The following is a 16,659-nucleotide window of genomic DNA, read 5'->3' as shown; positions in this document are numbered from 1 at the left end:
TTGCTCTCTTAGCCTTTATTTTGCTTTTCTGTCATTATTTAAGGAATTAATGGACAAACTAGTAGCAGATTTTATATGTCTGGTTTGTTTGAACAGTAATGTACAGTGCATTCCTAAGTGTTTGGGATTTGCTGTCCAAAAGGATGATGATAAGACTGGTGACTGTCATGCGCCGTGGTGCGCGGGCACGAAAGGATCCAGGCGCAGACTCCGAGCTAACAAAAAGACACTTTATTAAAACAACGAAAGGCGACCCGGGGAAAGTAGAGAGCAAAACAGAAACTAAAAATCCGGGGAAACAATGACACGAGGAAGCCGGGATCGGGACGGCGGGGGGCTGCAATAGAAAGGGGAGATGATTACTAGGGAGCCAGGAAGCGGGGAGAACATATCAGGACTGAGTTAGAGTAGGGGCTTACGATAGAACGGAACCGTGGGAGCTCGGGAGGGAAGTGTGGCAGTCCGTGGGGGCAGGAAGTCCGTGGAATGGCGAGTGGGCCAGGTGAGCACCGCGAGATCCAGTTGAGCCGGAGGACAGGCAGGTAGCAGACGCCGAGTAGAAACCTGGACAGAAGTAGGCAGGTTAAACAAAGTTCCAAGCAGAAGAGAATGCACACTTTTCGTGGAAGTCTGGTTACCACTGTGGGGATGACTACGGACTGGCGTGGAGCATCCGTCAGCGCCGGATTAAGTGGATCTCCGTGTAATCACCGGGATGGAGAGCAGGTGTGCTGGTGATGGCCCAGCCCGGGGGTGTGGCTACCCAAGCATCACGCATTCCACAGACACAGGACCACGGACCATGACAGTGACAGTGAACCAAAACAGCAAAGCTGGGCAAGAAACTCTTAAAAACCAGGATGCTAAAAAGCTTTTTTCCACTGCAAGTGATGGTGTTCACAGTATCCATAAAAATGTGACTTAGTGCAGCTTTAATAAGGTAAACTAGATTACACACTGGCAAGATTGATTCCCTGTCTTTTAACTTAAAAGTGGCATACGAAATCTATATTTCATATTCATATTTATCCCATTACATTAGATCATATATGAACTCGTAATAAACTCAAATAAAAAAGTATGTCAATTTAAAATCCCTTCTAATGGCATCATCTCTTGGACATATTGGTCTGACAGCAGGGTTAACTCACTTCTCTTCATGTGGTATGAGTAAGCCAAAGTTCCTGCAAGTATGTGTAAGTATGTGTGTGTGTATTTAACGTCACCACACAGTGTTACATGGAAGCTTCAGTTGCCCCAAGAAGCCATATGGTCCAGTCCTAATCTGAGCCTCATCCTGCTGACAACACAGAGATTGACTTCTGTAATTAGATCTGATCTTAGGCTCCTGGTCACATTGAGTGGGAACAAATAGGGACAGAGGGGGATTTTAAGCACAGCAAAATCCAGGGTGTATAAGAATACATTTACAATTTACCCTGTGTAATTATAAGTGAAATTTGAAGATGTTGCCAAATTAGCTAGTTCTTTGTTTCAGCAGCATCTTTAAAGGCTTCACTTTAAGGGGGATATTGATGGATGAGACCCTTTGTTGAACCTCAAGAGCTCTCACTCTGATCTAATATTCTAATGCCTAACTGCTCTGCAGCAGTAAACCTTCCCTCTCACATGTCATGACCGCAGAGTGATCTTTCCCTTCCCTCCAGCCATCTTTTCATTTTATCTCCACCTTGATTGTTCCTCCATCTTTACAACTTCTGCAGTGAATAGACTGGGTTATAGCTGGACTCTGGGGGAACCTTTTCTTTCTCTGTCTTCCTCTCCAACTATCTTACAGTGCAACTCTGCTGCCACTCTCTTTGTCACTCTACATCTTCCTCCCGCCTCTCTGTTCTTTACTCCCCCCCTCCCCCCCTGCATTTCCTCCAGAAGGAAAATGCCATTCTAATTACTCTAACCCCATTGTTGTAAAAACTTAGCTGTTGCCTCTCTGAGGGAGGTCTGCTGTCCCTAGATCGAGTGGCTTTCAGGGCCCTTAATGGGTTTTACCTCTGTGTGTGTCACTGCCACAGATTGATCAGATAGCATGTGTGTGTGCACACACACTGGCTGTCTACTTGGGGCAGGCATTCAGGGAAAAGGGACATTGGAGGGGTGAAACTGAAAGGTGGTGGGGTAAAGGCAAGGATGTCTTATCTCCCTTGCCTGCCTGTTTCACTGTCCCCCAGGGGTGGGTGAGGATGGTGATGGTGACGCTTGATCTGTGTGTGTCTGTTTGGGGGTATGATATGTTGCTGTTCATGTCAAAAGTCACGTCACCCCGGGGCCTTCCTTCCAGCAGTTGCCTGCATCCTTCTGGAAGTTTTGCGTGTGCAGTGGTGCGTGAGTATGTGTATTGTTTGGAGCTAACTATCGGTTTCTCCCTGTGTCCCCCCCCCCCCCCCAAAAAAAAAGAAGAAAAAAAAAACCACGTGCCCACACACAAAAACCCAGCAGAACAACAACAACAAAAAAACCCCTTCTCATTTTTCAGGGTTAGTCCAAACAAGAGCAGACCCACAGAGAGCTGTGGGCTTTGCCACTCTTCTTTATTGTGTTTTAGTGCTGTGTGAGCGTCCCTCTCTGAATCTCTGGGGTTTTGTCCAGAAAGACATCACTGATTCTCTAATACAATCAGCAGAACCACAGCTGCACCACCATGATGGCTAATTGCATCATGGAGTCAGTGATAAAGTCTGGAGTGGCCTGCTGTTCCTTTCTGGGAAGATGAGACACTTTTTGTGGCCTTTGAAATTTTTTTTAATCTTAAAGTTTGGCCGGAAAGCCATTAATGGGTTTACAGTCAGTATAGGCCTGAGTCAGTTTTAAAGTGAAAAGTGTACTGTATCTTTGGAGTGTAGATTGTAATCAGGGTCTATGATCTATGACAAGGCTGATGTTAAAATTTAGATTAGTTTAAGGCAGCATCTTTGGTTGGAAATTGCTGTTAGATAACTGTGTTGCAGTAACAGTTTGCATAATATTCCTCTGAGCATTTTTCTGCTTTTTATTTATTCTATTCTATTGGGGTTTAGTCCAGTTTGCAGTGCCCAAAACTACTGTTGTTGGAATGGTCACTTTGAGGCTGGTTCAGAACATATAACAATATAAAAGACAGATGCAACCTGTGGGTCTGAAAAGCCCATAGGATGCCTTAAACATGCCTTCAGACAAAAGATTTCCAATTCTAGAAGTCTAGAAGGGAAGACAACCCTTGGCCCTGAACTCTGTAAACACTTTACATACATGCTGAGGGGCTCAGTCACTCATTTTGGGTCATATCATGTTGCAAATCTTGCCAATGAGGATTATCCAGCATATAATCATTATGATGATCATGATAAGTCATCAGCCAATTAGCGTACAGTTCCAAATTTAGAACCCCTTGCTTTTCACATCCAGCTTCAAAAAGCCAAGATGGCAATGACAGAGCTGCTCATCTCAAGGGTTTTTCTTCAGTTTTTGTGACTCAAATTAAACTGAAATTGTTTTAAACCTATCGCTAATGAGCAGGTTTCTGTGTCTCTGGCTCATCAAGCCCGATATCTTAGTAATCCACCCTGTTGACGGTCTTCTCTGGCTCCAAGAAATCGACGTGGCGGGGCCAATTTGTGTGTGTGTGTATCTGTGGTGTCCCCCCCATAATCCATCGTCAACTGTTATCCGATATGATCCATTGGCCAGGATGCAGATATATGTTGCTAATGATCTTTCATTTAGGCCGCATGATTACTTCTTTAATTGCATAGTCTGAATATACAAAACTGTATATTGCTTTAAAGGAGAAAATAAATCCATTAAAGTATGTGAAAACATAATCGGAATAATAGAATAGTAATGTAACAGTAGTTGTGATGAGGAGAAGATAGGGCTTGTGCCTGTGGTTGGAGACCTTGATATTCCATACCTGATCTTATTTTCCTTCAAGCTACTGGAGGCTAACGGGCAGGATGAAATCAGGAGATGTATTGATTTGGTCACCAGGGACAGGATCTGGTCTCTGTCTAATCATGGAGAAATGAGAAGCTCTTTGGGCTATTGTATTTCTACCAATCGAAGGGGGCACTGCCTCATTTGAAATTTGGCTTTAATCTTTATGAATTATGAATTGAAATTCTGTGCTTGAGAAGAAAAACTGCATTTACATAACCCCCTGACCAGTGCTTCATGTTTTATGTGTGCTCTGTTTCTTCACCACAATTTACAATAGAAATCATTCATTTATATTTTCCTGCTTGTCCACATTAAATCAATATGAAGTGTGGAATTTAGGTTTTATTTATGCTTTCTACTGCATTCATATATACAGTAGAGTATAGCTTGTGTGCACAGTGAATGAAATATTTGCCGTATAATTTATGTTTGATATACACATGTGAGTTCCATTATAATTGCTCATCCCTGTTGAACCATGCAAGTCAGCAGGGGGGAACTGAAGTCTTCTCCCTTTGGGCAGTATTTATGGAAGTGTGTGTAAAGGTATTTTCAGACACAAAAAGAGGAGCTTTAAATTTCAAATGGGATTCTGGAGGTTAGTTGAAAAGGAGAAGAAGAAAATCTATGGAGGGCTTTACACACTCCATCCCTCCTCTTCCTCCTGCTCCTCCTCCTTTCCTCTCTTCTTCATCTCTTCTCTCCCCTCTCTCACTTACTCTCTCTCTTGTCAACCTTTTCAAAAAGCATCTATATTCTCACACCAGGCTGTAGGGGCATGTTGTCATGTTGCTATGCTACCTGAATGTCAAACAGAATGTCAGAGTGATGGCAGAGCATGGATGCACAATAAAGATGAAGCTTCTTCTGACTGGAGAAGGCAAAAAGTATAGTAACATTCAAAATAAACAAAAGTATCTGTATAGCTGTTTGTGAAATGTAATTATCTCAAACATCAAAAATAAAACACAGAATTTAAAGATACATATATTATACAAATACATTCCAAAAGTTCCCAAAATCTGTGGTGTCTGAGAAGAACCATTCACCCAGCTGACCTCTTGAACTCATTCACACTTATTCACTACAATCATTTTAGCCAGAACACTTCAGTTGTGAATGGAATCAGCACGGCGTGACCACAGGTCACCAATATTTGCCTCTTCCAGCTAACTTCAGCGAGCCATGTAAAAAGTAGCAGCAACTATGTTTGCTTATCATTGGAAAAAAAATATTAGGCCCCAGTCAACAAAAGCATGTCTTCTCGGCACCTGGAATATGGAAGTTATTAAGCTAAATATTGAGGTTACTGTCATCAGGTCAGATTGTGGCCATGAGGAATCATTTTAATATCAGATGTAAGTGATAAAATTATTAATAGATAATACATTGAAATTGAATTGAAAACTGAAGTTGCTGCTGCTGCTCTGTTAATTCAGAGAGACAGAGAGATTTGAGCCATTCAGTGTTGGAGAAGTGGTTAAATATGTTTAAACTGCTTTCCATCTTTCCATCAGAATACGTTTCAAGGTAATTTGATGGTGATGTGGATCGTGCTCATTACGTTGACATTAACACTGATGGTTATTGCCGTTGTTGTAATTTATTTCTTTGTTTCAGTTCCCTTAAGTCCAGTTATCTTACTGCCGTACAAATCTTCACAGCTCCTGTAAAATTAACTGCATTTCATTTGGATTAATTGAAAAGTGACCATAGCCTACAGCCATTACTGTCTCCTTCTTAATCCACCATCACACCACACTCCTCTTTTGCTGCAAAATACTCTCTTCTCAAACTCTGCATCTCACCTTCTCCAGCGTGCGTTATCGGCTGGCCTGTAAAGCAGAGTTGCGATATAGAGCCCAAAGACGTAGAAATGCAGTAGGTGAACAATCAAATGACAAGAGGGCTTGGCAGGTTTACTAGTGGGGAGGTGGGCTGATGGAGAGAAGGACTGACAGTTAAAAAGACAGAGTGGGAAATGGAGGAGATGTGGGAGGTGGTGGGGGCTGTGTGCTGTGGAGCAAGTGATGGAGTGGAGAGGTGAGATGACAGCTGTTGATTTCTAACATCTGATGTAAAGGTTTGTAAATACAGGTAACTTTCCATGTCATTGACACTGACTTACATATTTATATGTTCATTTTTGAGTACTCGATATAAAGGATGGGCATACTTTTTGAATATACATTCCATCTAAGGGAGGGATTCCACTAGTTAATTGCCCTCTGTAATTATTTTCCTGAGCTCTGTTGATAAGGTTGTGGATTTAAGACAGCATGATGTTCAGTTTGTAAAGTTTGGGACTATTTAGAGAATGATACACAGAAAAGTGAGGCATCTTTTGTCTGCTTTGTAGTTGACCAGTTGGTAGCATATAATCATGCAGTATCCCCGGCTCCTCAATCAACCCCATGCTTGTTGTGTCTAGGTTTGAAGAGCAACATGCCAAGGGGCAAAATGCCCAGGTTGAGGCTTCCAGAGAGGACTTACAAACCAATATGTCCATTAATTCACGGGACCTTCATGCAGCTGACAGGTTAAAGACCGGTTAATATCGAGTCCTCTGGCATGTGATATTTGCATCCTCACATGGACATCTGCTGGCTAATTCGTAGAACAGCTTAGGGTACTAAGTGCAGTGCATGTGTGAAACTTTTGTTTCTTTTTAAAAAGTATGCCGACATTTTTTTAAAAATGACATTTTATGCACACGCACAAGCAAAGTGATCACATTTGTCCCATATTTCATGGAGTGCCCCAAGACTGAGCTATCCAAACGCACACAACATTTTCAAAAAGACTTATAGAGATGCTTAACACCATTGTGACTTTAACATGGCCTCCTTTGTCACACGTACCTGAAAGAACCAGCATGAAGCTGATCATTGTGATGTATTACGCTGGAGGAGTGCGCTAAATCCCCAAAGCAAAGTGTAGAAACCTGCAAAATGGATTCACGACACCATTTTTCACACCCATGCTTCCTGGAGTTACATAAACTCATACAGTACTGCTGGGCACTATAGGCTCCAGCAGCTGTGTTAAATTGGACAGCTAGAGGAATGGATTGAAAACTGATTCTGCTGTGTCTGTAACGTCTTCCTCTTACCCCAGACTAATTATCAACTCTTATTTCACTTCATGGACAAAATTAGAAATTTGTTTTTCGATCTCCTCTCTGCCATTTTGGTTTTGTTTTCCTTTTCTCTTCGGGGTGGGGATGTGTTTTTCTGTTGCATCAAGGATCTCAATCTCATTTTCTGCTCTGAATTACTGTCTAATGAATATAAGGTTTTCAACTTAGAGACAGGCAGACTACCTAATGGGTTTGTTAGTTTGTTGAGTAGCATGCCACACTCATTATTGCTTTCAATGCTGTGATTAACTTGATTTGCCAGGCAAATCCATCGGAGAGAAGATGATGTGCTCACATATATAAACGCACGCATGGCCCGTAATGTAATTATCCAACTTAATAAGTTATTAATACAGTTTGAGGCTCAGTTTGAAATTGAAAAGTGGATGGCTGAAAACACTAAGCCAACTGATGATCATGTTGTGATTGATTTAATTTCATTTAGTCAGGGAACATGATGTTACAACAGAGACTAACAGGACAAGAAAGTCATTCGGGCTGCTTCTAGTTAAAAAAAAAAGAAAACAAAAAAACCCCCAGTTATATTATTGCCTCATTCAAAACCTCCATACCACTTCTCATTATTTTTCTAATATTATTTTTATAGCATCCCTGCTTTACTAGACTGTCTATAAAAAAGAAGGAAGAAAGACGGGATGATTTTGTACTGGATTTCAGCTTGCATAGTGCACTGAGCCTCAAGGACGCCGCATATTGTGTCATCATTCTTGGTTGAATTTTTCCAGTTTTTAAAGTGAAAAAGTCGCATAACAAACGCTCTCAGTAGACTCACAATGCAAACATGCACACCAAGCATATTCTAGGATGATGCATGCTATGTGAGTAAGGTATGAGTAAAAGGAATAGATGAAGTCACTCAGGAATGCTCTGCTGAGAAAGCATTGCTCACAAAGACAAATAGCAAGTGTAAGCCAATGTCTTGATTGGGAAGTTGGCGATGCCCGCAAACAGCCAGTGACCACAACGGAGGCAGCTTTACAGTGTGAGTTAGCTTCTGAGATAAAACGATCTTTTATCTTGTGATAACTGTCTAAGGGAGGTCTCTAAATGTCGCCTTAATGGTGTCACAGTGGCGATTATCAAGCGTCCCCTGCTTCTTCGTTGAGCTCGAGGCTGTCACCAGAAATGTCAGATGCGTCCTGTATTACTAGTCGTCACGAGAGTTATGGTAGAGAGGACAGCTGCTGTGTGCTGTCTTTAAGGTTAGCCATCTGGATGCAGACCAAGTCTTTGTGCCTGCCTTTTCATGAATCTGTAAGGAACAACTTGCCATCATAACCAGATGAGACCGACTGACTCAAAAAATAAACAAGCTCTAGATAACCCAAGCTTACTTTACTATATTAGAAATTCACTCACTGATGAAGGGGTCAGGAGGGTATCCGACTGCAGCGATACTTTGTCGTATCATTTATTGTACCTCTCTGGGTCTGAACCAAACAATCAAATCACTTTATAGCTTAAAGTTTAAAGCTTCAAAGTTAAATTAAAATATGAAACTACAATAATATCAACTCCTTGACATGCATGAGTGTAGGCTTGGACCATTGGGGGTTATACATGAACAGGGTTACGGTACTCATCTAGAAAACTGCTGAATTTTTATACAGCAAATTTGTAGTGTTTTCTACATCATTTTATTATAGAAACATCTTAATTTATGTAAAGCAAAACAAAAATAAATTTAGTGTTTAGTGTAATAAAATACAGTGAGCTTCTCTGCATTATGCTCTCATTAATTTTTTGCAACTTTTCTGAGGCACGAGTTACTCCTTGGTACTCTTTTCGTTGCCTTTTACTTGGGAAAGTATAATCTGCTTAAATGTGCATTGCTTAAATACGTCTAACAAAAGAAATATTAGTCAGCATGCTAGCATTGGCACATTTTAAATGGACTTGCTTTTATACTTGAACGCTCAACATGCTTTATATGCCTCAGTCACCCATTCACACCCATGCGAGCAGTGCTATCTAACTAACATTTACACACATTTACACTCCATTTTCACTTGGCATTCAGTCCAGGGATCGAACTACCACCCCATTAAGATCTCTAAACTCTAAAAAAAGGATGCAGGGATGCAGACTGATAATCACAACACACTTCTTGTCTTTAAAGTCCTTCACAGTACTGTACCGCCACCTTTTAAAGATCCAAGCAACTCTCCTTTTCATTTAAGAACATTAAGCCATTAACCAACCTCTCACATCGCAATAGAAATCAGTCTGGTCAATATGAATCACCGGCAGCAATTTTACCTTTATCTTTATATTGTGTTCATGCGGTAGTTTGGTTATTAAATGGGGTGTGTGTATGTATAGTTTTACAGGGTGGGAGTGAGGTCAGAGGGGTTTTAAGCTAAGTATTGGTGTATTCGATGATATTGTTCTAATTAAGTATCTATAGATGTACTTTATATTTAATAGCTTATGTTATTTTTCATAGCTCATACATATGGATAACAACATATACAGGGAGTGCAGAATTATTAGGCAAATGAGTATTTTGTCCACATCATCCTCTTCATGCATGTTGTCTCACTCCAAGCTGTATAGGCTCGAAAGCCTACTACCAATTAAGCATATTAGGTGATGTGCAACACTGTAATGAGAAGGGGTGTGGTCTCAGAGACATGGCCAAGGTAAGAAAGGCTGAAAGACGACCACCACTGAACAAGACATACAAGTTGAAACGTCAAGACTGGGCCAAGAAATATCTCAAGACTGGTTTTTCTAAGGTTTTATGGACTGATGAAATGAGAGTGAGTCTTGATGGGCCAGATGGATGGGCCCGTGGCTGGATTGGTAAAGGGCAGAGAGCTCCAGTCCGACTCAGACGCCAGCAAGGTGGAGGTGGAGTACTGGTTTGGGCTGGTATCATCAAAGATGAGCTTGTGGGGCCTTTTCGGGTTGAGGATGGAGTCAAGCTCAACTCCCAGTCCTACTGCCAGTTTCTGGAAGACACCTTCTTCAAGCAGTGGTACAGGAAGAAGTCTGCATCCTTCAAGAAAAACATGATTTTCATGCAGGACAATGCTCCATCACACGCGTCCAAGTACTCCACAGCGTGGCTGGCAAGAAAGGGTATAAAAGAAGAAAAACTAATGACATGTGAGATTTACAAGGAGGGAAAACAGTACACCTCTCTGAACAGTGTTTGGGAGGCTGTGGTTACTGCTGCATGCAATGTTGATGGTGAACAGATCAAAACACTGACAGAATCCATGGATGGCAGGCTTTTGAGTGTCCTTGCAAAGAAAGGTGGCTATATTGGTCGCTGATTTGCTTTTGTTTTGCTTTTTGAATGTCAGAAATGTATATTTGTCAATGTGGAGATGTTATATTGGTTTCACTGGTAAAAATAAATAATTGAAATGGGTATATATTTGTTTTTTGTTAAGTTGCCTAATAATTATGCACAGTAATAGTCACTTGCACACACAGATATCCCCCTAAAATAGCTAAAACTAAAAACAAACTAAAAACTACTTCCAAAAACATTCAGCTTTGATATTAATGAGTTTTTTGGGTTCATTGAAAACATGGTTGTTGTTCAATAATAAAATTATTCCTCAAAAATACAACTTGCCTAATAATTCTGCACTCCCTGTAGTTAAATCTGGTAGAAGGCATCTTTTCTCTCATAAAGGTATTTCATGCAATCAAAATATAGGTATTTTGATTGCATGCAGTCCTGTCATTAAGGTACACACAAATATATCACAATACCTTAAAGCACATTTACGAGGGGCATGGGTACAGTTAATACAAAGACCCATAGTTGTGCACCGAGAAGAAAATATCCAGCAGATTCAGAGGACGTAATACCTGTTTTTGTCCATGAAGTCAAAAAACAAAACAAAAAACACATTAGTAATGATCTCTGCTCACAGTTCTCTCACTTAACACGAGAATAAATTACTTTAAAACATGTGAGTGCTAAGAGAGAAAGCATTACGAAAAGTCTTACCAGTAAAAATGGCAAACTTCATGTAAATGTATGGTCAATAATAAAAACATGAAAGATTAAATGAGCTGCCTGCATGAGACAGAGCAGGTTGAGTTTGATTTTGTATCATTCACAACCGTCCACCTTTCCATGTGCTGTCTGCCTTCTTCTGACCCTTGTACATCTAAAGTTCACAAAAAGAAACCTGTGAAAAAATATTTTTGTCTTTCAGTTTTTTACCCCATTGGCTTAAGAAAAATATAATTCACCTCATCAATACCTCCTGCTGATGTTGTGTTTCACCAGAAAATGTAGTTCAACTCTGTCCTCTTCATTTATCCCTTCAGCTCAGAAATCACATAACATGGCTTGTATGAAGCTGAGCATTATTTCCTTCTCCGGAACATATACTGTATATAAAAGATGATCATATACAACATGACATCACCTAGTGGTTTTCAACTTCTTTTGGAGCTGGAAATGGCCATATCTGAATGTGGAGGGTTAATGCTATCCAGCTTGGTTAGCAGACTGCATTCCACAACCCTTTTCACTGTGCCTGGTTATAAACGTAGCTTTTAATGCTGCTATGTTGGGTTTACGTCAGGGGCGATTTTAGCCCATTTTGGGGGGTGCTAACCTTAGAACACCTGTTGTGTGTGTGTGTGTGTGTGTGTGTGTGTGTGTGTGTGTGTGTACAGAGAGACAGCCAGGTTCATAATGGATATAAGAAAGTTTTTTTCAAAAAAAGGAGCCACATTCAGGTAAAAGTGTAAAATCAAATGACCTGTGAATCAGGAATAATATTGGATCAGTGTTTCAATATTTAGATATTTTATTAGATGTTCATGTGGTTTGGTTATTTGCCTTTTGGTTGAAAGTACACTGAGAGAGGACTTTTTGTTAGTGATCTTAATAGTATTTTTTCATATTAATTTAATTTTTCATCTAATTGAATACAATCTATTTGTGTATGATTGTCAGTCCAAAGAAGGAGAGAGGAAAGAGGGGAACGTGAGGAGAAAGTACAAGGTCAGGAAGAACCAGGTAAGAAAACAGGCAGGGAATAGTGACAGGCACAACAGAAACTGTTAAACTGACAAAGAGAACAAACCTGATTTTACTCACACAATCTGGAAGTTGTGTTCTCCCTATATTAAAGCTGCTATACAGAATCTGCAAAACAAACTGGGTTGAAACATTTTTGACCCTCTTTAACAACATTCCAACATAACATTATAATTGATTGGGGAGATTAAAATTAATGATATATTTTTATGTGGTTCAGCCAGAACTCTACTAAAATCTCAGCCAGTAATAGGTAGGCCAACTTTTGGACCGTCCAGTTGTCTGTATGACTGCCGCAGTACATACATCACATTTGCACCCTATCAGAAAGTGCCAAACGGTGCCCTGGTGGAGTGAGGAGCTGTAAAGAGAAGCAGAGTGCTCTGTTTATATTCTAAAAATGTTTTAAGCTAGCTTGTTTCAAAGATTCTGTACTGCAACTTTAAATGTTTTCCAAAAGCACACATACACTTATCAGTGCTTCTCAAACTTTTTACAGTGTGTACCACCTGATAAAATGTCAAGCTCTCCCAAGTACCACTATGAAAGCATGAAACTCATAAATCAGCACAGTGTGCTTTAAGGTAGGAGCCAAAAAGGGTGTAGTTTGTGTGTGTGAGCACCTGTGTGTACACCTGTGAGCATGAACGCGCTTGTTTTTAAAAGGTTCCTACATGTAATGACCTGTTAGAGGGTGTGGGGAGCCACAGCCCCGTCATTTATTTGTAATAATTGATGCTGTTTTGGGAGTGTTTTTGTATGTATCCAAAAAATGCAGTCAGTTTACTTTTTACTCACTATGAGCATCATTCATTATTCTCCCCCAGTAATTAAGGTTAGAATATGTATTTTTTTTAATTCCAACACATTCTTCTTTTGCAGCATTTAAATAACCTTTATCAGATTTGATGGTTTTGTTGCAGACTTTTCAAAAAAGTGTTTTGCATGTCTTTCACAAATGTGGGGATTAAATTGTGTTTAAATGTGCAAAACAGTGATGTCATGTTTTGTGACGAGGACCCAGGTACAGAGAGACGTGATGAATTTAAGAATCTTATGATTTAATAAAGAAATTTGCAGACTTGCACAGAGATGGTAAAATTATGATGACCGATAGCAGAGACGAAGATAACAGACGACGAGGACAGGGAGGAACAGGGGTTTAAATGCACCAAGGAGACATTCAGAGACAACTCGGGACGACTGGAGACATTTAAGAATGCAGGGACTGACAGAGACGGGGAAGACGTCTCATCGTGACGTGTAAAGTTTATCTTGCCTGGCTGGGCAGCTCTCTGGGTGCTCAGCACCCCCAAAGCTCTGATCCTAGAATCGCCCCTGGTTTACGTTTTTATCACAGGAACCATGGGACTGACTTACTTTTGTAAGCCGTAAGAGAAACTGCACTCCTGCCTTTGCTTCAGAACTGGAGTTTTACACTTAATGCTAACCCACTGAAAATACACCATGATTCATTTTATTCATCCCTATTGAATTTGTCAAAATGTTTTTTAATGGCAGCCATCATCAGAGGAAAATATCTTTTGTAAGAGAGTGTGGTTTGTTCTTTCAAACAATTAATAAATTAAAATCAGATGAACTAGAGAACAAAGTGCCATCTATGAATGCGATCTTCCAAGATGAAGCCTGGATTGATCATAACCGGAGTGTATCTGTCTTATTTGTGAGACAGAAAGCTGCAAAACGTGTCTGCTGAGGCACAGCTTTACATATGTCCACAAAATCAGCTAAAGCGTTTAAAGTCCAGCTGAAATGAGATGACTGCTGTCCTTTGATAAAAATCCTGCCCACACAAACCAAAACTACAAGCCCTAAACAGCAACCACATAAGCTTTCCTAAAGTTTAATCTAATATGAACAAGCACCAGGAAAACATTTAGCAGGTAAAAGCACACCACTAGTGTCGGTTTGCAGGCTTGATATCTTGCAGGGTAGCCTTACTTTGCCTCTCTTTTCTCCTGCTGGGAGCAAGCCTGTTGGAAAGGAAGAATGAAAATTTCCCCAAAGCCCATTGTTCCTTCCATTTAATAATAACACACTATTAATAAATGTCAAGATCACTCTGACATACTTTGTGGCCTCAGAAAGAGATGAATACATGTAATTTTACTGAATTATTGAACAAATCACATGGCACATGGAAACACAGCTAAAGCCTCTGCGTTTCTGTGTGTGTGTGTGTGTGTTCAGTTACCTGCAGCGATCAGAGTCATTTGTGATGCCTGAATATGCTGATAAATAACGTAGTACCATCTCCTGTTGGCCACTCAACTCAGCCCCTACAGCCTTAACACCTGCCTGCCAGGAAGTACATGAAGGTCACAGTGAGGGTATTGTGTGTATGTGCGTGCATACAGTATCTGCCCCGCACTGATTGGATTGTGATTCAAAAACACATGCACGCACACAATGAAACACACAAACACTAACTAAAAATGTAAGTTTAATGGGTAAAGTCTGGAGTGTCTTTTCTTACCTGTCACCTCTCGTTAGACTGAGCCGTGACGACTGACCTTGATCGTCTTTCCGAGGGCCGTTGCGCTGAGCGGCGTGTAAGCGTGTGTGTGTGCGTACGTGCCGGTGGCCATGTGTTCATTCAGGGGTTGGGGCTGCTTCACCCTAACGATGTGGCTGTGAAATCAGGCCGGAGCCCAGCGCCATCCCTTATTACGCCCCTCCAAATTCATTTGCCACGTCGGTTCTGCCTGCTCAAGGATGCGCCACACGCCTCTCTACCCATGTGGCTTTGTTTGTACCTGCCGTTAGTCTACATCTGATGCATAAGCCAAAGTGGTTAGTCTGACACAGGCATGCATACAAGTACACATGTTAAATCCCACCTGGATAATCTTCAGATCAGAGATATGATCTTTTATGATGTCGTTTATATTCCTTAAATGGATTTTTCTTTTGTAGTTTTGTTAAAACATAGGTGTTAACTTTAGGGCTACACTAATATTAAGCACATTGTGAACTGTGTTAATGCAGAGCTTCCCAGTAACTGTTTAAGCTATTTTAATGAAAACATGGCTATTCTTTCCATTTTTACCAGGTACTAGCAGTATATTCATGGAAGTATTACTAAAATAGCTCAAAACAGAATGCACTGCTATTTGAAATTGTATTATTTCACATTTTTTCCCTTTTTTTTTTTTACTCTGCAGTAACTTCTGCTACGGGCTTGTCTCTACGTGTAGTTGAATGGGAATTTATTGGATTGGATTTTTGACATTTGAACCTGTTAGACAGTCATTGGTTCAGGCTACAAAAGTTGCAAGTCATGACAGCTGCTACATGGATGCAGCACCATCCATTTAAATCCAGATTAATGCAACTAGGGACAGCATTCACTCATACACAGTAGCTTTACTATTTAAGTTCATTTTGATGTTGATGTAGAATTTTTTTTTTTTTTTTTTACCAAAGTCCATTTATTTGTGTACGTACTTTGGTATTAAGTATTGAGTTACACTGTTGTTTTGTGACTGTCAAAGACAGCTTGTGCATCGTCACACAAATGAAGACTAAACAAAGAAAATAGTCCATGTCCAAATTTAAATCAAAGCTGTACTGTAGTCTTACCTCAGGTTGTGTCAACAAATGTCAGCTGACTGACTCCCCTTCCTCTGTCATATATTGGATCTGGCCCAAGTTGGCCACATCAGTCAATGATTAAGGCAAAAAATTGTAGGTTGGGGGTGGGGTGGGGTGTCCTTCTCTTGATGGAAGATGGAACTGACACATATCCACATCAAGGATCTTCCCTCATGACCTTGATAGAATAGAATAGAATAGAATTCAACTTTATTGTCATTGCACATGCACAGGTACAGGGCAACGAAATGCAGTTTGCATCCATCCAGAAGTGCTTTAGTGATATAGATATATTACAATATATATTAGCAATAATATAGATATGTGAGTATATTACAGAAATGGGTCTATTATGGTATGTTATAATGTACACGGTATGAAGTATGTTGTGAATATTCTATAACTATAAGTATGTACAGGCTGTAGTGAGTACAAGCTATGTACAGGATATGAACAGGATATAAATATGAAAAACTATACAGAATATGAAATAAATAACTTTACAGAAATCTGAGATATACAGCTATACAGAAATGGGAACTATGCAAGTTGTAAACAGTTGTAGGATTAAAAATTATCGAATGTACAGAATGATTATTTACACAGAGCTATACAGTAGTGCAGTTAAGATAAGTGAGGGTGTAGATAGTTTCTACAGAGGCTATATAAAGTGCTAGTGGTTGTGAGTGGTGGTTCAGTCCATGTTATTATTGTGTTTGAGGGTACAGTTGTCCATTGTGGGTGTGTGTATGTTCAGTCCATGAGTTGATAGACATGGCGATAGCCTGGTAGCTCTAGCATGTAGTCTGTGGACAGCAAAGAAAGCTGCGCTGTCCTCTGGTGACAGCAGGAGTCTGTATTTGAATCACAGATACAAAGCTTCCTGTAGCGTGCCAACAATCACCTTTTTTACTCTTCACAATAAGGCAGCATT

General features: G+C 40.3%; 1 protein-coding gene and 1 long non-coding RNA gene across 8 annotated transcripts in view; one reads left to right on the top strand and one right to left on the bottom strand.

Annotated features, from left to right (window-relative positions):
- Positions 1 to 16,659, top strand: part of myt1b (myelin transcription factor 1b) — a 138,783-nt gene that overhangs the window by 25,244 nt on the left and 96,880 nt on the right. The gene's annotated exons all lie outside the window — the stretch shown is intronic.
- LOC147305406 (uncharacterized) lies at positions 134 to 1,815 on the bottom strand. Its single transcript, XR_015126635.1, has 3 exons — positions 639 to 1,815; positions 420 to 564; positions 134 to 337 (listed from the first exon to the last, which is right to left on the bottom strand). It is a non-coding gene; the product is annotated as an uncharacterized LOC147305406 (long non-coding RNA).

The sequence above is a fragment of the Aulonocara sp. 'chitande type north' Nkhata Bay genome, linkage group LG20 (genome assembly GCF_057382095.1).
Source record: "Aulonocara sp. 'chitande type north' Nkhata Bay isolate Kocher_YH1m ecotype deep benthic linkage group LG20, A_spYH_male_GT1.1, whole genome shotgun sequence".
Taxonomy (NCBI): Eukaryota; Metazoa; Chordata; class Actinopteri; order Cichliformes; family Cichlidae; genus Aulonocara; species Aulonocara sp. 'chitande type north' Nkhata Bay.
The sequence above is the reverse complement of the archived record's forward strand: the minus strand, read 5'-3'. Positions and strand labels throughout refer to the sequence as shown.